We start from the raw sequence: 21,735 nt of genomic DNA, 5'->3' as shown, positions 1-21,735 counted from the left end.
TCAAGATTGTTAACACTTAATTTCTCCATGTTTTATGATTCAAAAACATGATGCCTTCAATACAAAGGCCTTTTTGTTAAGCTATGGAGTCCAACCAAGAGCAATGGCAATAGCCTATGCTTGCTCAGGGATATAGGGGCCTCAGTGGCCAACAGACCCCAAAATAGTTAAGCTATTCCTGTTGATAGGCTTATTTTATTTGCTAATGTTGACATGTACTTGAGATTTTGTCTCCCCATTATAGGATAAATCCATTTAAAATATTTGTATGTATATTATAATTAATGCCTTTTGGATTTTACTACTAAATTACACACTGATAGACTTTGTCTAAACTTAATTTATTTATAGTGTAATTTGAACCATGCTTTATTATTTTGATGGCTTTCAACAAACAGAACCTGTGTAAGAGTAGAAAAAGAGCCACCATGTGGTTGCTGGGAATTGAACTCCAGACCTCTGGAAGAGCTCTTAACCTCTGTCACCTGCCTTTAATCTTAGCACTTGGGAGACAGAGAAAGGAGGATCTCTGTGAGTTCGAGGGCAGCCTGGTCTACAGAGTGAGTGCCAGGACAGTCGAGGCTGCACAGAGAAACCCTGTCTAGAAAAACAATAACAAAAAAAAATTAGAAAATGAGTACTTTTTCTGTTCTCTGAATCCTCATCCTCCTACTGGGTTGTCTGATTCAGCCTTCATATGAAGGTCCATACCTAGTCTTTAAAAATTTTAATTAGCATTTTTTTCATTTATTTTACAGATTTCCCTCCCTCCATTCCTCCTGTTCCCTCTCCCTGCCTGCCATCTAACCCCCAATCCAGACTTCGGGAAGAGCAGTCAGTGCTCTTAACCTCTTCCACCTGCCTTTTATTTTAGGACTCCCTCTCCTCCTCCATTCAGAGAGGGGCAGGCCTCCCATGGTCTTCGACAAAGCCATGGCACATCAAGTTGAGGTAAGAGCAAGCTTCTCCCCCTCCATCAAAACAAGGCATAGTAATTCAGAATGGGGAGTTTTTTTATTGTAATTTGCTATGCCCTGTTAGGTTGAGATCCCTGGGAGGCCTGCTCTTTTCTACAGGGAAACAGAGGAGGAGTGAATCTAGGGAAGAAGAAGAATGTGGAAAGGGAAGAATGTGAAATGGGAGGAGTGGAGGGGGTAAACTGGTCAGGTTGTAATGAATGGGAGAAGAATAAATACTAAAAAAAGAAATAAAATGAACAATATACCTACAAAACTCTCTCAATACTTCTTTTACCTTTTCTATTCTTTCAGGTCAGAGTTAACCAGTATTCCAACTTACGAGCATATACTTTTATTGAAAGAGCTTTAACATATATTGATATGTTGTTTAAAAGGCATTGCTTTGCACATGGGCCATCTAAAGGAGAAAATGTGTCATCTGATAGATTTAGGACTTAGTGTGTTCTTTCGCAGCTATGCTTCTAATAGCCTTCATGTCGAAATGACAATCTGTAATTATTTTATCTACAGTGCTCCATAAAATTACATGTATGAATAACTTTCACTTTGTCTGTGGAATGGATATTATATTAGCTTAGTTTGCAGCATTTTCTTTTTGTAAATAGTACTGTTGTAATGTGTGTTAAATGTGTGACTAGTGCAGGCGTAATTATTTCTCTATTTACTAACTGATGACATTTCTGGATCACAGTGGAAGGACGCTTTTGACTTTAGTGCTTAACTTCAAAGTGAAAAATAATTTGAACCCAACGGCAGTCTATTTCTGCCAGTCCTTGGAATTCTGCCTTTGGAAAAGAGAATCTGTGTTGTAAAATAATGCTCTGTGTGTGTCGTTTCCATTTCCCATACAGTAATGGGCAATTAGCAACATTTCCTTATTAGTACCATTTAGATCTATTGTATAAAGCACCTATTCAAATATTTTACATCTTCTTGACCTGGTTGGTTTTTCTCTTGCCATTTTAAAAAAAAAGCTAATCAAAGTCACCTTGGAAAAGAAAGGATTTAATTGACTTACAGGTTAGAGCCCATTATTCAGAGAAGCCAAGGCAGGAGCTCAGGGCAAGAAAATGGAGGCATGAACTGAAGCAGATGCCATGGAGGGATGCTGCTTGCTGGCTAGCTTCCTCTGTTGCTCAGCTACCTTTTTATAGTCTGGTGTCCACCTGTCCACGGATGGCACTGCTCACACTCGGTAGATCCTATCCATATTAATTAGCAATTAGAAAATGCCTCACAGACATGACCACGGGTCAATCAGATAATTCCTTAATTGTTTTTCCCTCTTCCCATGACTATAGTTTGTGTTAAGTTGACAAGAAACTAATGTGGGGATTTTAAATTTTTACATGGTGAGAAGTTATTAATATATCCCAGGTAGCAATCCTTTATTTTTATTTCACATGTACAATGGTTTTACATCAATTTGTTGTTTCTCTTTTGACTCATATGGAGATCTTTTTGGTAAAAAGGTGAGTTGAATTTAATGTAATTAAGTGGCCTTTCTTTGTTATTTATCTATTTTTTGTCTTAAGAGACTTTCCTCTACTCCGCAATAAGAAAGATACTCTGATATTTTATCCAAAAGACTTAAAAATTTTTCTTTAAATTTTAGTGGCTATAATTAACACAGAATCAAACTTTGTCCATAGATTAAGGTAGGATCAAATTTTACTTGGTTTTTATATTGATAAATTTCTATCAACACCAAATACTGCCTTTCTGCTGAGATCGCCAGTGTTACCTCTGATATCAGGCTGCCCTGATCTACTGTTCTGCCAATGAAATACTCTCTTTATAACTTCAGTTTCTTAACATCTTTATTTCCTTTCTCTTGTCTGTCTTCTGTCTGTTCTTTCCTTCCTTCTTTTGGGACAAGAGTATCTCACTGCATATCCCTAGCTGAACTAGAACTCACTGTGTAGACCAGAGTGACCTCGAATTTACAGAGATCAATCAGCCTCTGCTTCCTGAGTGTGTGAGAACCTACACACCTGGGCCAATATCTTGATTTTCTGGGATGACATGTAATTTTACTTATTCTTTCCTGATAATAATTGATGGTTGTTAACCTAGTTGTTCATCGCAGCTTTTTATCATTAAATTTACACATACATGGACACACACACACACCTAACTTGATTGAAATTAAACTAAAATATATTAAATTTGATCTTATCAGATCTGAGATACACCTAACTACAGGTTAAATTTGGACTGTCTTCTTTTTCATTAGATTTGTAAATAAAGTTTTACTGGAATACAGCCTCACAGATTTCTTTGTCTTTCAAATGGCTGGTCGCAAACTGCAAGGCAGAGTCATGCATGTGCAATAGCAATTTTGTGCCCTGCAAAGTCTGAAATATTTGCTACCTGACCTATAAAAGTATTAATGTGGATAATTTGGTGAGTAATTCCATTTTTATGATATTAATGTTTTATATCCAGAAATAATGTAACACTAATATATTACTTCTACTTGAATTTTTAAAAGAAAATCCTATAGGCTTCCTCTATAAAAACTTATATATATGTATATATACATATGTGTTTGTGTGTGTATTTAGATTTATTCCTAGATACTTTGTTTTCTGGCATTTATCAATCAAAATTTATTTACTACAGCTTCTCAATTTTAATGATACTGAATAGAAAAGCAATTTTTTGTAGGGAGATCTATATGAAGACAGCTAGAGAATTTGCTAATATAACTTACCCAATCTAATAAATATCTGTTCATTGTCTATATTTTTTAAGTTTACAGTCACATTAATTGTTGATGATATTTATCTTAATAAAATTGAGTGCTTGTCTTTATGAGCAAAACCAAGTACTGCATATAATAATTGTGAATTAGAATACGAGTCTGTTCATATCCTGTCTGAATCTATACTTCAAGAAGTTGCACAGTGTCCAACAGGTGCATATAACATTGATTAAGGATAGTTATTCTAAAGGAAAATGAAATTACTTCATCATTTTAAAATTAATTCTAAATTGGCCTCTAATTTCTTTGACAAATACCTATTAAAATTTTGAATCTAACCTAACTAATCAGTATGTAAGTGTTGATATTTCTTTGATCTGGAGATTTCTTAGGAAAAACAGTGAATCATTAAAAAGGTCAGAAAGTGAGAACTTTTGGGAACTTCTTGTTCAATATGCTCTCAGCCTTCAACTTTCAACTGATTGTAGTTTTGATGGCTTGTTATATAATAATCTAGTTTTATACATATTTTTAATATTAGTTCTTTATTTTAATACAGACTTTCATAATGAGTTGAATTTTGATCACGCCCTTCACTTTCCCTACTGTTCTCAGATCCATACTCCTTTCTGTCTCGTTTGTTTTACACCCATCAAGGTCAATTTGTGTTGCCAATATATTCATGGGCAAGTAACTTTCCCATGGTCAACCTACCAATGGAAACACTCCTACAACTGACTCTTCCTCTCCCAGCAGCTATCAGTCCCAGCAGCGAGAGATGGGACTTCACACCTACCCTTCCCTCTCCATGCTGGGATATAGTCTTGCTTGAACTTTCATGGGGTTTGTGCTTGCTGAAAGAGCCACAATAAGTTTGTCATCTGTGCATCCGCACTGTTGTGTCCAAATGACAGTTTTCCTTTTGTATGTTCCCTTTCTCTGGCTCTTACAGTCTTTTGCCCCCATATTTTGCAATGATCCCTGAGTCTTGGGAAGAGGTATAGTATAAATGTTCTGTTTCAGGCTGAGCATCCTGTAGTCTTTGATTACGTGTAACTTAGCTAATCAGGGCTCCCTCTGTTTATCACCATCAAGAATACATTAGTAGAGTGATGCATCTATTTAAAAAGTAATTATGATCTATGGTAGATATTTCTACCTATGCATCTTACTATGTATTTTTTTTTCTGGTTCTCAAACATACTGACCTATTTCTGTCAGTGTGGCTGAGATTCCTTACTAAGCATAAATCTTCGGACTTTCATAAATGACAGTTGTTTGGATAACATAAAGAAGTACATTTATCTACAAGCCATGATTTTTCTTTCAACCCAGATAAGAGGTAATGATTATTTGGACACTTTTTAAATAAATGAAAACTCTGGTCAGCTCTTCAAAAAATTCCAAGGGGAAGGAATGACAATTGTGTGGTCACATGGTTATACTCTGCATCTATAAGGTAGCAGATTATATGTTCATATGGTTATACTCTGCATCTATAAGGAAGCAGATTGTGTGTTCACGTGGTTATCCTCTGCATCTATAAGTTAGCAGAGGGGACTTGTGGAGACCTCTTGTCAAGTAGTTGTTATTACCCAATTAAATCCCATATTGATCTTTCCTTAGCTGAGTCTTCTAACACTGTGACAACATCAATATTCTCTTGTAATAGTTTACAGGCTCGTGCTCTTCTCTTATGTTTATTTATTATTCAATTTGCTGATGAGGATATTTATTTTTAAAGATATTTTAAAAAGAATTCTATGGCTAATTTCAAAAACACAAGTGACAGCTTATGCTGGAGAGGATGAGAAGCAAGGGAAATACTCCTCCATTACTGGTATGAGTGCAAACTTGTACAGACACTTTAGAAGTCAGTGTGGTGGTTTCTCAGAAAACTGGGAATCCACGTACCAGAAGACCCAGCTATACAGCTCTTGTGCATTTACTCAAAGATGTTCAATCATACCACAAGGACAGTTGCTCAGCTAGGTTCATAGCAGCTTTATTTACAATAGTCAAAACCTAGAAACTGTTTCTCAACTGTGGAATGGATTAAAAAATATCATAGTTTCTCAACTGTGGAATGGATTAAAAAATATCATAGTACCTATACAATAGAGTATTTCTCAGCTGTTAAAAACAAGAACTCTAGGAAATTTGAAGGCAAATAGATGAAAATAGAAAAAAACAAAACCATCCTGAGTGAGATAACCCAGACTGAGGAAGAAAAAAAACATGTTATATATGCACTCTTAAGTAGATATTAGCTGTAAAATAAATGATAACTATGCTACACTCCATAGATGCAGAGAGACTAGCTAACAAGGAGAGTCCATGAGTGGACATCCAGCTCAACCCCAGAAAGAGAAAATAGAAGAGATTTTATGAGGGGACTGAGGGCAGTTCAGGATGGAAATATGAACCACCAGGTTTGAGGGGGTTGGCAGAGAGGGAGAGTCCTAAAAGAGATTATTGGAAACACAGTGCATTTTGGGATCAGGTAAAAACCTGGTGCAAATGGATCTTCCAGGAATCTACAAGGGACATCCCAGCTTAGACTCCTAGCAGTAGAAGATGCATAGCCTGATTTGGTCATCTCCTGTGACTTGACTGGTGCCTACCTAGTCTAACTGTCATCATAAAGGGTTGTCCAACAACTGATGAAAACAGGTGCATACCCACAGCCAAACATTAATCAGAGTTTGTGGAATCCTCCAGAGGAAGAGAAAGGATTGTAGGAGCCAGAGGGGTCAAGAATACTACAAGTAAACTCATAGAATCAACTAACTTGGGATCAGAGGGACACACAGAGGATGATGAACTGACAACCAGGGAGCCTGCACAGTACTGACCTATGCACTCTACATATATGTTACAGTTATGTAGCTTGGATTTCTTGTGGGACTCCTAACAATGGGAACAGGGGTTGTCTCCAACTCTTTTATATGTCTTTGGGACCCAGCTCCTCATACTGGGTCACCTTGCCCAGTCTTCATACATGGGGAGATACGTAGTCTTACTGCAACTTGATATACCATGTTTTGTTAATACTCATGTAGCCCTGCTTTTTCTTAAACAAAAACAGAAAAAGAATGGACTGGGGTATCAGGGATAGGGAATGGGAGGAGAGGATAGAGGCAAAACTACAGCCAGGATGTAAATTAAATAAATAAATTTATTGAAAGAAAAATTTTAGAAAGAATCCACAAAATAATAAAAAAAATAATGAGCCTGGCTCAAGCTAAACACCTAAACTCACCCATATCTGACTGACAGGTCATTGAGTCAACTAAGAGCTAATATTATCTTAAGACATTTGTTTCTCAAGAACTTGTTTCTGGTGAATAGTTGTTTACTTTATTATATTATTTTATTTAATTATTTTTTAAACAGGGCCTTACTATATAATTCTGGCTGTTCTGAGGATCACTATGTAGACAAGGCTGGCCTTGAATTCTCTGAGATCTGCATGCCTCTGTTTCCCAAGTGCTGGGATTAAAGATGTGTATCACTATACCTAACAAAAAGTTACTTTTTAAAAAATGGCCTAGAACTATACAACAGCTATACCAAACCACATCAGCATAGAGAAAATCAGACACTTTATTTCTTCCATTCTCATTAAGTCCTGCTCCTCTCACAGGGAAGATTTACTTCATATTAAAACTCTGTTTCTGAGCATCATAAGCATAACCAAATATTCAAATTAAGAAACTACTTTCCCAGAAGAAATTGGATCTCATAGAGGTTATATGTCTTCTACAATATCTCTACCACCTGCCAAGGTTCCTTTAAAGAGTAGCTGACCTGTACTCTTGTACCAGGAGAAGGATAGGTAACCCTGTGTATGTGCCTGTTTGGCTCAGTTCTTCTGATGACTCAAGGGAATGATCAAGGAATTAACTTGTTGGCTAATTGGGGTCTGCTTTCTCTAATGAATTGAATTTGGTAGAATGAAATGCTCTTGGGAAAAAAGCCAGTGCTCCACTGCTAATGGGTGTGCAATAATGAAGTGATGTTAGTGCTAATTTTGAAGGATCCATGGTCAAGGTTCCAAATGATCTGTTAGTTGAAGTAGACAAGGAAAAAAAAAACATAGAAGGAATGGTCTCCAGTATCATGTTTTATGACACATGTAAATGTTTTATGGGTTGATTAGCTAACTCATCTACTTATTTTTTTTCATGCTGATGTCTCCTTAATATGTGGACTTACAGCTTCTGCTCCAGTACCAAATTTTCCTGCCTGCCCACTGCCATGGTTGTCATGGACTCTAACCCTTTGGAACAATTATCCCATAATTAAATGTTTCCTTTTACAATTTGCTTGGTCATGGTACCTTATCACAGAAATTGAAAAGTAAATAAGACATGAACAATCCCTTCACTTAAGCAAATACCCTTAGTGTTCTAAAAACCCTTACATTGTACTATAAGTAATGCTTAGTTTCCATAGCTTTGCGTATTACTTAATACATTTGCATATAGCTTCCCTTTTGAAAACTGAAATGTTTGAATGAAGCTCAGCTAGTTCTCCTCAGGAAGCAAAGCTATCGGCATTACAGTATACTGCTGTCTATATTTCTTTGTATGCTTGCCAAGACGGATACGTGGGAAATAGCATCAATTCTTCCTGAGTGACTACAGGAAACACAGCCAGATAAAAATTCATTGAAGCTAAACAACTAATTTTACCTCGTATACTTACACTTCCTTTGTTTACTTCCGAGTTATAATAGACTGTCTCCCTCCCCAGCTAAATGCTTTGACAAGCACTCTATCTAAATATTTAGATCAGCACACACAGCTGGATGGAAGGCATCTTTTCACAGCACTCCACTCCGTTAATTTATTCCCCACAATGACACGACGGAGGAAAAAAATGCATTACAAATAAGAGTTATAAATTATATGAGAGAGACTACGTCTTCTCTTACAGAGAATGAGAGGAGTGAGAAATGTTCCTTAAATTGCTGCCATTTCTTCTCAATGGGTTTTTCCCTCATTGTTGTATAATAATTAAATGGTGTAGATACTTATGATTATAAACTTAAATATTTGACATAGGCATATTGGTAAAATATTTTTATGTGCACATGAATTAACAAGGTCATCACCTCACACAGTTAACTTCTTTGTGTTACACTTCATTAAGAAGTGTCACTGGGATTGGTTTAATCAAGAGCTGGATGGCCAATAGTTAGACAGCAGAGAATTAGGTGAGATTTCCAGAGAGAGAACTCTGAGAAGATTCGAGCAAGGATTTCAACAACATACTTGGAACAAGTCCGGCATGCTGTACTCAGGAAAGGTAAATGTCATATGGCAGAATGTAGATTAATAGAAGCAGGTTAATTTGAATTATAAGAGTTAGTTGGGGGCAAGCCCAAACTAAAGGCCAAGTTTTCATAATTAGTAATAATTAATAAGAACTCAGGGAGGGAAATTGGGTTCAACCTGAAGATCCAAAAAGCAAGACAGCCAGCCACTGGCTCTTAACCTCGACCTCAGTCTGAAAATGCCAATCCTGCTTCCAGAAATCTCAAAGAGAGACTGTTTCTGAGAGCTGTCTCGCCCCACCCTGTATTCTTCTCTAGAGCTGGAATCAAAGGTACGCACCACTGGGATTAAAGACATGCACTGCCCAATTTCTATGGCAACTAGGGTGGCTCCTGGGATTAAAGGTGTATGTTACAATGATTTAGCCTGTAAAGCTGGCCAGGGGGGCTGTTTCACTCTCAGACTTCAGGCAGTCTTTATTTACTAAAATACAATTGAAATGCCACTACATATCCATGTCATCACTTGTGGGCTGGCTATCCAAAGATAGTCCAGCCAGAAAGCTTGATACATTTGACGCTCAAGTTCAACACGTAAATCCACACAGGGCCTGAAAAAGCTGGGGGAAAAGAACCTTTTGGTTCTAGAAACCATGGTATCTTAGGTAGGTTCATATAGACACATGGCTCCTTCTCTGTTCCTTTTCCTGGATAATTTCAGCTCAACTCCTTTGCATTCGCTGACTCTCCCGAATGATGATGCCTGCTAGGAAAGCCCTGTATTGAACGTAACTGTTCAGCTCATGCATTATGTAGGTCATCATATTCATAGTTTCTGTATTTTTCGTAAACTTCTGCTTTTCTCCTGTATTGATCCAGCTTTTGTTTGGTCATTTCTTTACATTCTTTTGCAATGCACTGAGTTTCTTATAGACAATTATTTAAAATTGTCAGGCAATCCATAAGTGACACTTCTTTGGAACTAGTTACAAGAAAATCATCATATTCCTTTGTTATTTTCATGTTTTCTGTAGTCTTACATGTCTTACTAATTGAGGAACAATTATATCTTCCAGATTCTATAAACTGTTCTCACCTGTGCGGTGAGTTGAAGCAGTAATAGCTCCAGAGAGAACCGAAATCTTTTTAAAGTCATTTGTATCCCCAAAGTTCATGTGTTGGGATCTTGCTTTCCATAATGTTGATAATGAAAAATGTGATCTTCAAACATCAGAGTTGATAGAAGATACTTAGGCCTGTTGGAAAGTCATTTCTGAAGGGGCAATGGGATTCCAGCATCTTTATCTCTTCTGTTTTGCTTTCCGACCAGGAAAGTGAACTTTGTTAGTGCTTCTACCAATGACAGCTGGGATGAGGTGATGAAGCCAAGGGGAAGGAAATCTTGACAGAAACTGCATCAGGATGTTTGGACTTCAAAATAGTGATCGGAAGATACTGGTTTATACAGCTAGCCTACTTGGCTACTGTACTGTGTTAACTACAACAGCAGGCAGATTAACACAGTACTGTAGTCGTGAGGTAGCTGCAGTAACTGAGCTTGATTAGACAATGGCTACAGAAGTCCTCAACACCCTACACACACCAATTGGAGTCTTTAGTGGTAGGAAGCATTTGGATTTTTTGGTTCTTTTTCTCCATTCAAAGACAAGGGAGATGCTTACAAGGCTGCAAAGGGTGGTAATTGTCTGGTCCACGGAGGCTAAATCTGAATTTTAAAGCATAGCTTGCATGACAACCCGAATGGTTCTCTTCAGAGAGCTGAGCTGGTACTTCTTTTGCCAAAGTTGTGACATGCACATTAGCAAAACTGAGACTCTCTCTGGGTGGCAGAGAGGCCAACTGAGGTACTCCTCACACTCATGGAGGAGCAGTGACCATTCCAAGTGCTAGGCAACAGAACTGCAGTTGTCATAATCTGGCCTACAGAGCACATTGCATGGGAGCTATTTGATCATGGATAGGAGCAGAGAGATGGTAAAAGAAGCAGACAAGCAGACAGCTCATTTGATCTTCTTGATCAGTTCATAGACAATTACTTGCTCTTCTTTCTTCTCTTCCCACCTCTCCCTCCATCTCTCTTCCTCCCTCCCTCTCTCTCTTCTTTTCCTCTCTCTCCAACTTTCCTTTCTTCTCCTGATATCTCTTCTTTCCCCTACCTTGTCCTTTCTCCAGTTCTATTTCTTCTTACTTACAAAGTATAGAAATTACAAAAGTAGCGATTAAATTTCATTTCAAGGGCAACAACTTTGTCATAATAAGTTAAATTGCTAATGATTTTTTTTTCTTCTGAAGAGAGCAATTCATCAATGCTAAGATTCAAGGTGTGCACCACCATGACTAACCTCTAGGCTTACATTTGAGGGTTGTTTCTATTTAAAATTCTTCTTAGATAATGTACTTTAATAATATTTGCTCTCCTAGATCCTCTACATTTTTTACCCACCCAATTTTATGTAATTTTCCCCTCTCTCTCTCTCCCAAAGAAATGAATTAAACAAACAAAAAACCAACAAGAAAGAACAAAATGAAATGAACAAAAGCCCCCTCCCCCTCCCCAGATATACACACAGTGAACTCCATTGGTGTTGGTCAACTACTCCTGAGCATGGGTCTTGTCCTGGTATACGGTTGATATACCCAGTGACACTCTATTGGAGAAAATTGATTTTCCCTTTGCCAGCAGTTAACCACTGTAAATAGTTTCTTGATTAGGGGTAGACTTTGTGTTCTTTTCTCTGTGCTGGCATTCTGTCTGGTTTGAAGCTATGTGAGTCCTATGTATGTTCTCACAGTCTCTGTGAGTTTGTATGTGTATCAGTACTGTTGTGTGAGGAAGATGCTCTTTCCTTAATGTCATCTTCCACCATTGGCTCCTTCAGTCTTTCTGCCTCCTCTTCTGCACAGATCCCTGAGCCTTTGGGGAGGAGTTCTGATGAAGAAATTCCCTTTAGAATCCTCCAAAGTCTAACTCTATGTACATTGTCCAGTTGTTGGTCTTGGTGTTAATTATCACCTAAAGCAAGAAGAAGCTTCTCTGATGAGGGTTGAGGGATGCACTAATCTACAGGTATAGCAATATGTCATTTTATTGCTGTGTTCCTTTAGCATCCTTAACCCAACCATAAAGCATCGTTTTCCTTTTCTACCTGTGTACTATTTTAGATGTTGTAACAGAATACTCTAAATCACTCAAGTCCATATAAATTTGTTTGAATTGCAGTTAAAAAGAAATTTTGTCAGCAACACCCTGCATCTGAGTAGTCAACCTCATGTATCTGTGCATTCTCAGAATGTGAAGATCAATTCCAAATACTATTACTTGAAATTGCTCTTTCGCTTTATCAGAAATAGTATAACATTGAGGACAAAAGTTTCCATTGAGTCAAAGAAAATAGTTGTGAATTCCTCAGGTAAGAAGTTTGTAAAACAAATATTTGGCCCCTTCTTAATCTGCATTTTCAAATTTGAGTTCAGACAATCTAGTAGTTAAATCCAGACTTGCAGACTTGGTTTCTTTTTGGTTAATCAAAAGCAAAGTGAATTAATTCACTTTCGGGAACTCTGGGTTCTCAACTCCCGGGAAATCAATGTGGGTGGTGCCTGGTTGCCCTTGGTCTAAGCTGTACTTTCTGGCCATGTGGGTGGTAATGTAATCATGGATAAGATTAATTAAATTAAAAGCCTGTTTTTATTGTGCAGAAAATACAGAAAATTCAATCCTCCCTGACAGCCTGGAGCTGGATGCTGGTTCTTATGTGATTATTGTGGAATTGGTACAGCCAGGTTGCACGCCATTTAAGGAGGCAGGAAACCCTGCAAACATGTGCAGATCCTACCTTGGGTTTTGAGCTGGAGCAGCCTTCATAAACTGAAACTCATGCAGGACTAAGCCCTGAACCTTCCATTTTGCTGTTCAATATGCTGTTAAGAAATTAGTTACCCCCTCCAATTAGCCCAGATCCCTGTTTCTGAAATGCTTGGGAAATCATAGGAGCCTTCTCATGTCATTTCTGCAGCCCTCCACCACCATGTCCTACTTTAGAAATTTCTATCTGAGAGAGGGGAGGGGGCATTTGTGTGTGTGTCTACGCGTAGCCTTCCCCTAGAGTGCTGCAGAAGATCTCTCTCAGCATCTACTGGGAGGCACACACAATTTATGTTCTGTCCTCTTATTTTTTAATTAGGTCTTTTCCTTACAAAACACAGCCTCTAGAAAGAAAGATAAACCTTTTTAAAGCAATTTATTCCTTGTAAGCTGCTGCAGATTTTTTGAACCAGCTGCTTCTTGTACCGGAGACTAGAGACACATATCTTTGAGATGCCCCGAGGTTTAATATTCATGCAAGCTGCAATATGACTTTCATTGTAAGGCTTTTCCATTTTCTTTTCTTTTTTGTTTGTTTCCATCATAATTAACTGATAATAAAAAGACTTAAAATATCAAGTACTACCTTAAGAATGTTTGTTATTTTTACACATTTGTCTTTTCATTTATCAAAAATAGTTTCTGCAAACAAATAAACCATAGCAGCCATTTCTGCATTAGGATGAATTCAATTCTAAAACCATGACCCTTAGATTATATTATTCATAAAGAGAAGATCTTAGTTTGCTTTGAACATTAACATTACCTTGAATAATTTAGGATTAGGCTCCATTTCTAGGAAATCAGGTGAATTCTGGTTTGATACGTTGCTTGGGTACAAGAACAGTAGAAACAAAACTAAACCATACCATATGTGGCCAACAAGGATGAATCTCACTAAGGATTGGAAGTCTCCAAGCTCTGACTCTCCACATCCTCATATATTAGACAGGAAAATGATCAGAGCCCATTTTAGGAGTCGTTCCCAGGCAGGAAGGTAAGAGGGAGAGATTTTTTTTTTTATTTAGGCTACAATCTGTCAAAAGTTTTGCTGCTTTTATTTGACTAACCAAAATATTTTCTACTATAAAGCAATCATGGTGTTTTTAAAAAAAAAATGGCCATAGGTTTGTCAAATTGTCTTACTCTTAGGATAAAAACACTAAAAGCAGCAAAGTTGAAGTTCATGCTCAGGGCTGTCCAGGAAGGTACTGATGGGATAGAAAGTCAATATCTGAATACGGATCCTGAATACCCAGTTAGCTGGTTAATTCATGTCACATCCTGACAAAAAGCAGGCTCTTTGTCCTGAAAACAGTGAGGAATGCAAAACCTATCGGACTGACAAAAGGGAAATTCTGTCTTTAGGGTGTTCAGTTTAAGGCCTTTTCTTCTAGAGAAGAATCTTGAAGAGCGTCCGTTCTTTGAAATAGACAATGTGCTGGCTAATTTTATGTTACAATCCTTTAGAGGAAGGAACCCCAAATGAGAAAGCAACCCCACCATTTTGGTCTGTGGGTAAGCATGCATTACATTTTCTTGTGTAAGGACCCCAGCATATTGTGGGTGGTGTCACTCCAGGGTAGATGGGCCTGTGGGAAGTGGGGAACAGGTTTGCAAGCAATGAGGTGCAAGCCAGTAATCAGCTCTCCTCTACGGATTCTCTTTCAGTTCCTGACTCCAGGTTTCTGCCCTTATTTCTTTGAATGATATACTATAAGCCATAAGATGAAATAAATCCTTTCCTTCCCATGTTGCTTACAGTTGTGCTGTTTTATCACAGCCATAGAAACACTATGTAGGAGATAAAGTCAAGAAGTGGTGATGCACAACTTTAATCCTATCATTTGGAAGGCAAAAGAAAGCAGATCTCTGTGAGTTTGAGGCCAGCATAGTGTACAAGAGCTAGTTAAAGGACAGGGTCCAAAGCAACAGAGAAACTCTGTGTCAAAAAATAAATTAAAAAAAATCAAAAACAACAACAAGATGGTGCTATTTCTGTGCCCTGTCAAATACATATGGTACATACAGACTTCATCTCTCATGACTTTTTGTTCTTTCATTTGCATTTCCCTTGAGAAGACATCACAAGAGTACTGCAAAAAAAAAGATGGACAGACGGTTGCGCTATGTACAAACAGAGGAGTTAATCTCTCATCAGCAAGTTCATGGCTGATCTAGTTGGTGGACTGTCCTTATGACCTCTCACACTGGTGTCATCTCCTTGCTGAATTCCTTCTAGAACATAGGGACACATACCACTGAGTCAGCTCCTTCATCTCCTGAGACTGAGCCAGTGCGCAGGGCTGAGGTGCAGAAATTGACAGCCCTTCTTGTGTGAGGGTTGAAACAGCCATAAATGCTTTAGTGCCATCAATCAGTAGTCACAAGGAATGGAGGAAATACTTTCCACAGGGGCTTAATCAATCAGGAGGAGGCTGCACGCCTGATTGAGGGAAAGCAGAAGTGTTTAGTCATTTCAATTATAATTTATCACTAGCCATTGGCCTAAAAGATAAGTGAGGTCATAGCAGCTTGACCACAGTTCAAAGCAAGAGTCCTGTTTAGGCCTGTAGAGAGATCCTGTTTCAGGAAAAAGGAAAGTGGGAGCTTTCAGAGGCTCTGTTATTACATTTAATGAAATTTATATCCTCCCTTCCACAGCGGATTTCAGTGAAGAAAATGGAGATAAGAAAAAGGAACACTGCCTCCCTTGACCTGGTACGGGAAGAGGAAGAAAGTCTTTAAAATCCTGTCTGTCCTACTCCCCAAGGCAGCTGATTTCTGCCACTGTGAGCTGGGTCGGCCTCTCCATCATTTCTGCAGGCTGTCTGTTCCTCCTGGACAAGGATGTCCCTTCTGACTCCTCTGTGAGTTTTGTTCCTGGCTTGTGTTCACTCACCATCACATCCCTTGTTTTATTCTTTATAACACATGTCAACATCCAAAATCATTTCTTTTTCTTTCCTTCTTTTTTCTACCTTTCTTTCTCTTGTTCTTTCTTTTTAGTTTCCTTGCTTGTTCCACGTTGCCCGGTGAGCGGGGCCCCATCTGGCTTGCATTATTTCTGTTACCTACAAGGGTGCCTAGCTGACAACAGGTGTGATACATATTGAGTTAATGAAGCAATTCTTTCACGTATGGTTGCCCAGTTTGAAATTGCTATTATCAAGATGTAAGGAAAGTGAGAGCAATTGCACAACCAGGCAGACCTAAGAGTTTGAGAAATCCTGAAGGCCAGAATTCTGGAGTACTGCTTTGATTCAGACACTGGGCTAGTGGTGACTAGGAATTGTCAAAGTGTGGGTAGAGGATACGAGACAACTGAGAAGAGAAAATCTGGAAGTTAGGCAAGCCTGTGCTGCTTCTTAGAAACTTTCTATCTATTTGTCCTCTGAAGTAAAACTGTATCCCTAGGAGCCACCAGCTTAAAGCTTAGCGTTGTTGTCCAGTGAACACCATTAGCTAAAAGAGAAAAATAGAAACTTTTTTTTTAAAAAAATAATCCCTTGTTAATATTATGGCATAATAGGCTTTAAAGAGACATGCTAGCTGGGATCATTACCCTTTGTGACTAGACATTGAGAAGAATTCAAGATAAAAGTTTAATTAAAAAGAATATAAAGCATTGCAAAGGCAATGTACTTGTGCATTCGATCAGGGCATTAGGGCATCCAGGCAAACACTCAATAGCAACGCAGGCCTTCTGATGAATGATACCATTTCCTTCTCTCCTCGGTGCATCCCAACACCACCATTAATAACCATTTATTGAAGATCTAGAGTGCACAGGGAAATTTCCAAGGAATAACGTCATAATTCTAGAGTTTGTGGAATAGAGTTGGAGTTTTATATTTTTAAACTCATGAAAGGTTTAATTTTAATATTAATTTAAGACTATCAAAAGATACTGTGCTGATGGCTGGCTTCTTGAAAATCAACTATTTTCTGCAGCTCTGGTCCAAGTCTTTTCTTTATCTATTTTGGTCAATCCACAACCTTCTTTTTTTTAATTAAAAAATAGTTTATGCATATAGGTGTTTTGCCTGCACGTGAGTCTATGCACTACATGTATAACTGGTGCTTGTAATAGCTACAAGAGGACATCGGGTCCCCTAGAAATGAAGTTACAGACGATTGTGAGCTGCCATGTGGGTGCTGGGAATCAAATCTGGGTTCTTTGGGATAATAGCCAGTGCTCTTAACCACTCAGCCATCTCTCCAGCCTCTACAACATTCATTCTGACTCCCGTTTTATGTCATAGATTTTCCACACATACAGCTGCACCATTATATAAAAAACGCTTGTGGGCAACAACAACCACTTTCACCTGTACTGTTCAGTCCTCGCTGTTAGTGTGAATCTAGGAGCTAAGCTTTAGCCAGTGCATTGTAAACAGAAGTGAGGGATGGATGTCACTTCCCAGATGGGGCAGTTAAGAGCTCATTTCCCTCCTCCATCCTTAAATGGCCAGCTCAGAAACCTTGCATTTCACAGGATAATACTGTAGAAATAAAACATCCAAGAAGGCTGGCTCTTGAGGCAATAAGGTAGAAGTGGTCATCTACAGATCTCAGTATCATGTTTCACAACCTGGAAATAAACTTTGATACATCAAGGTGTACTAACACACATTGTGATGCTGAATTCTTCCGTTGCTGCTTTGGCCTGTGTTTTGTTTTATTTTGTTTTTGTTTTTGTTTTTGTTTTTTCTAAGTGTCTAGTCATAATCACTTCAAACTAGAGTGGAAATTTAAAATACAAGTGGGATCTTACAAATATTTGTTCTCTGAATGGTCATAAAGTGTTCGAATGTTGACTTGTGTCTGTTGAGTTTGTGAAATTCTGATTCAACAAGACAGGTCTATTCTAACACTCTGATAGGGGTTTCAGTAGATGCTTAAACTTAAAATTAAGCTATTACTTTCAAAACTTCTGAAAATAGACCTGACAATTCTTGAGTATTAGTGTGAAATTTTCTGGGTATTGGCATCCTGGTGTTTTTTTGTAAACACAGAAGCAAAACATTTTATGTAATAAGGTTCCAAAGGGATAAAAAGAATTGCCTGAAAGTGACAGAAGTGCGGACACTGTTTGAAAGGGCTGTCTCAATGGAGCTGAAAGAATGCTTAGACCTTTCCAAATGACAAGGGGACCTAAATCACACCTCCATTAACGAGAGTTCTCATTCTATGCTATTGAACTGCAGCCATTCCCAACAAGAATATTATATTGCCTTTCATGTTAAACTGTATTGCAGCAGGCTGGCAAGAAATGTGGTGTACAAATCAGTGTTCAGATGAGTATGCTTGAGAGAATGGCCAGTAATGGGGCAAAGGTCATATTCTATAAAAGGGCAGCAGTGCTTTGGGAACATAAGACCCCCACCCCCATTATTTTAACCATTTGCCAGAGATGCTGCTGCTGAATTATGTGCTTTAGTGGATGAACAGAGTGAGTTATGCTTCCCCTTGAGAAGAAACTTATTTTCTCATCTTTGGATGTTATATTAACTCTTTCTAAAGACAAAGATCCACATATCAACAAAGCCTATACTCGAAATGCATCCTTGTAGACTTTAAAACAATACCAAAAGTATATTGACAACTGGTATACTATACTTCTGTAAACTTCTGAATAAGCTAATTGAGTGTTAATAAGATTAACTCCAGTTTATACAATAAGAAACAAAACGAAAACCTAAATCACAGACCTTTACATCAATTCCTAAAGAGCCCAGGTCTATTGAACCTGCAGTCAAGTTTGAACTGATTTAATTATCTTCTAGCGCTCTGTTAAGAGACTGTATGGGCAAAGTCATGGTTTAGTGGGGAAGGGTCTAAGACTAATGCCATCGCATACCTGGCACTGACGCCAATTGCTCCCCAACCGAAAAACAAAGCAAATTTAAAAATAGTACGTCTTAGTAGTATGAAAGAAGAAAGAAAAAGCCAATGGAACTAATAAAATGAGAAATAAACAATGTGGCAAAAATGACAGAAAAAAGATGAAAGAGGAATGGAAGTTTAAACAGATATGAAGTGAGGGCAGGAAACAAGATTGTAAAAGATGGATAGGGAGGACAGAGGACAGAAGCAGGGCAAGTTGAGGATGTATGGGTGAGTGGACACAAAAGTAATTTCACTGGCTGAATAAATATAACAAATACATGCCTTTTTAACCCTTGATTGAAGGAGTTCCCAGTGTGGCTGGTGAGAGGATTTCTAATGCTCATAAAATGAAGTCAGTTGGCAAAGATGTCTGGAGTTTTCTGGATAGCAAAACAGTCTCTTTAGCAATGAATGTCTTTTACCGATCTCATCTCATGCATATTAAATATGTGTGTTATGTTCTATAGTAAATTTTTTTTACTGAATAATAACTCCTTTATAAAAGGCATTAGAACATTCCAGGGTCCTAGTATCCTGTGCTCTCCAAGGATGCAAAAAAGAAATGCATCTGTTTGGGCAGAGGCAGAGGAACATTATAGCCCCTTTGTCTAGAACAGCTCTAGTGGTTTCCTTGTGAGAGAGAATATCTGCCCATAATGGCCTTTGAGTTCCTACCTCAGTCTCCCTCCATTACCACATGTTCAAAAAGCATTTTTTTAATGGAACAGTAACAAGTGAACGATATACAGGGTGCTAAGAAATTTTAGAAAGAAAGGGAACATGATACATTTTTTAAATGTATTGTTTATCAGCTTGACAGAGTATAGAATCCCTTAGAAATAGAATCTTGGTAAGGAATTAATTGTCCAGACTTGGTTGATACGTAGGTATGTTTGTGAGGGATTAGGCTGACAATGTTAATTCAAGCAGAGGACCTACCCACTCTAGCTTAGACAGGGGATTCCGAACTGTTTGAGGATGGAGAAATCAAGCAGAATGCGAAGGTACAAGCATTCTTTTTTCTTTGTTTCTGACCATGGATATGATATGACCAATTCCCTTGAGATTCCGACACTGTGACACTTCTGCTTGGATAGACTTTAACTAGAAATTGTGTACTCTAAGAAAATCTTCCCCCAAGCTGATATGGTTGAGGCACGTATAAGGGAAGCACAACTAATACACTAAGTTGCTGCAGTTGGTTAAGAATTAGGCAATAGGGTGTCTCCCCATAGTAAATGGCAAATGGCGACCCCAGATTGGGAGATAAATTGCAATGTCAAAATGGAGCTGCTACTTTCTTCATGGTGACCCTGGGCAGAATCTAATACGGACAGTGCCTCAGGCCATGCTCTCCTAGAAACAGATACTTGAACAAAAATTTGAGTAGAAATAGGGTATTTAAATTATGTCAGGAAACGAGGCTGACAGGACACCAAATGAGGTAGGAAATAAGAAAAGAAAGCAGTTATCAATAAAAATAACACTAAAGAGTCACTAAATAAGAGGGCCCTGAACCCTGCTGGAGAACACAGGAACTGTGTATCCTTGTACCCAGGACTATTCCAGAAGTCTAAGCACTGAGGGAGCAGGTGTGTGTACAATTTTCATTAGTCATTGGCTACAGGCTGCCCTAGTAGAAATGGATGTCAAGGTAGGCTCCAGTGATCAGAAAAAAGACCCCAGGCAAAGAGGAGCAGGTGTTTGAGGTATCAGAGGGACTCATGAGCCCTGGGCTGTTAGGAAATTGCCATATGGGCGGAACAATCCAGGGTTGATGCATAGCCCACCTGAATCTATTTGAGACTGAGCCAAAAAAAAAAAAAAAAAAAAAAAGAGGAGTGATTTTCATTTCTTCTCTCATAGTTTCTTTGAATCGATTAGTATCAGAATATTTTCAGCACGGCTCTGTGAATCCTCGACTTTTAAATTCGATCTGAGTATACCGACAAGACTGAGAGAAGTCCGTTGCCATCAAATCTGCATCTTAGATCTTCTGACAGCCTCCAGACCATTTAGGTATTTACATGACCGTGTGCTCTCTCTGACAGTTTCAACTGGAAGGCAGGCCAGAGCTCTCTGATCTTCACTGAAATCTAAACACGACAAAGAAGAGGAGTGTCAGCCCAGACTTGCAAGCATTTGCTGAACTCAGCAAAGGTGTGCGGAGAACGCAGTGGCGCAGCTGTGCAGCACTCTGTCTCAGTGGTGACTGATTTACCATAACAGTTTAACATGCTTTCACAGTCCCCAGCCCTGCATGGAAAAGACTCAATCTCAGTTTACATTTTTTTTTATTGAAAGGAAATATAAAGGTTATGAAATTGACGCAAGCTACAGAACATCAGCAGAGATTCATTGGGGTATTTCCAGGGTACACAGAGCAGGGCAGCTAGCAAGGGACAATGGTTGAAACAAAGGCTGGGAAATATTGGATAATGAAGGCCAAAGACAGAGGCTGCTGTTAAGTGGCCTATGCTAATAACACACAGAAAGAAGGGGAGGATTTCCTGGTCTCTCTGAAAGACTGTCTTCTGAGGAATACACATTTCTCCAGAAACCTTCCTATCCACTTAATGATCACCCTCTGGGTGTTGTCTACTCACTGGGAGGCTTTTTCAGAGACATTAGTCACCTTTACCAGCCACATTCTATAGGAATAACAGTTTTTATCAAAGCAGGAGCCAGGCAGGATTTGAGGTGAAAAGCTCCTATGAGTCAGGCAAGCTTTTGACAGTTCTAAAACCAATCCTTCTCTGAATGTACATTTTAATTATATATAGGTTCAGAATCTTCTGTCCCAGGAATGTCAGCACATTGCAAATCCTGGAAAATCATGATTTTTTTCCTTAAGTAATTTATTCCACATATAAGCTAATGGATATGTTTTATACTTTCAGAAATCTTGAAGAAAAAAAATCTTCTATACTAGAACAGATCCCTTCATTGAACCACCATTTATTTAGATATACAGATGTTTGCTTCATAG

Source organism: Alexandromys fortis, unplaced genomic scaffold (genome assembly GCF_014885135.2).
Source record: "Alexandromys fortis isolate MF-2015 unplaced genomic scaffold, M_Fortis_MF-2015_v1.1 scaffold_6, whole genome shotgun sequence".
NCBI classification, from domain to species: Eukaryota; Metazoa; Chordata; class Mammalia; order Rodentia; family Cricetidae; genus Alexandromys; species Alexandromys fortis.
This window is presented reverse-complemented; position numbering follows the sequence as displayed.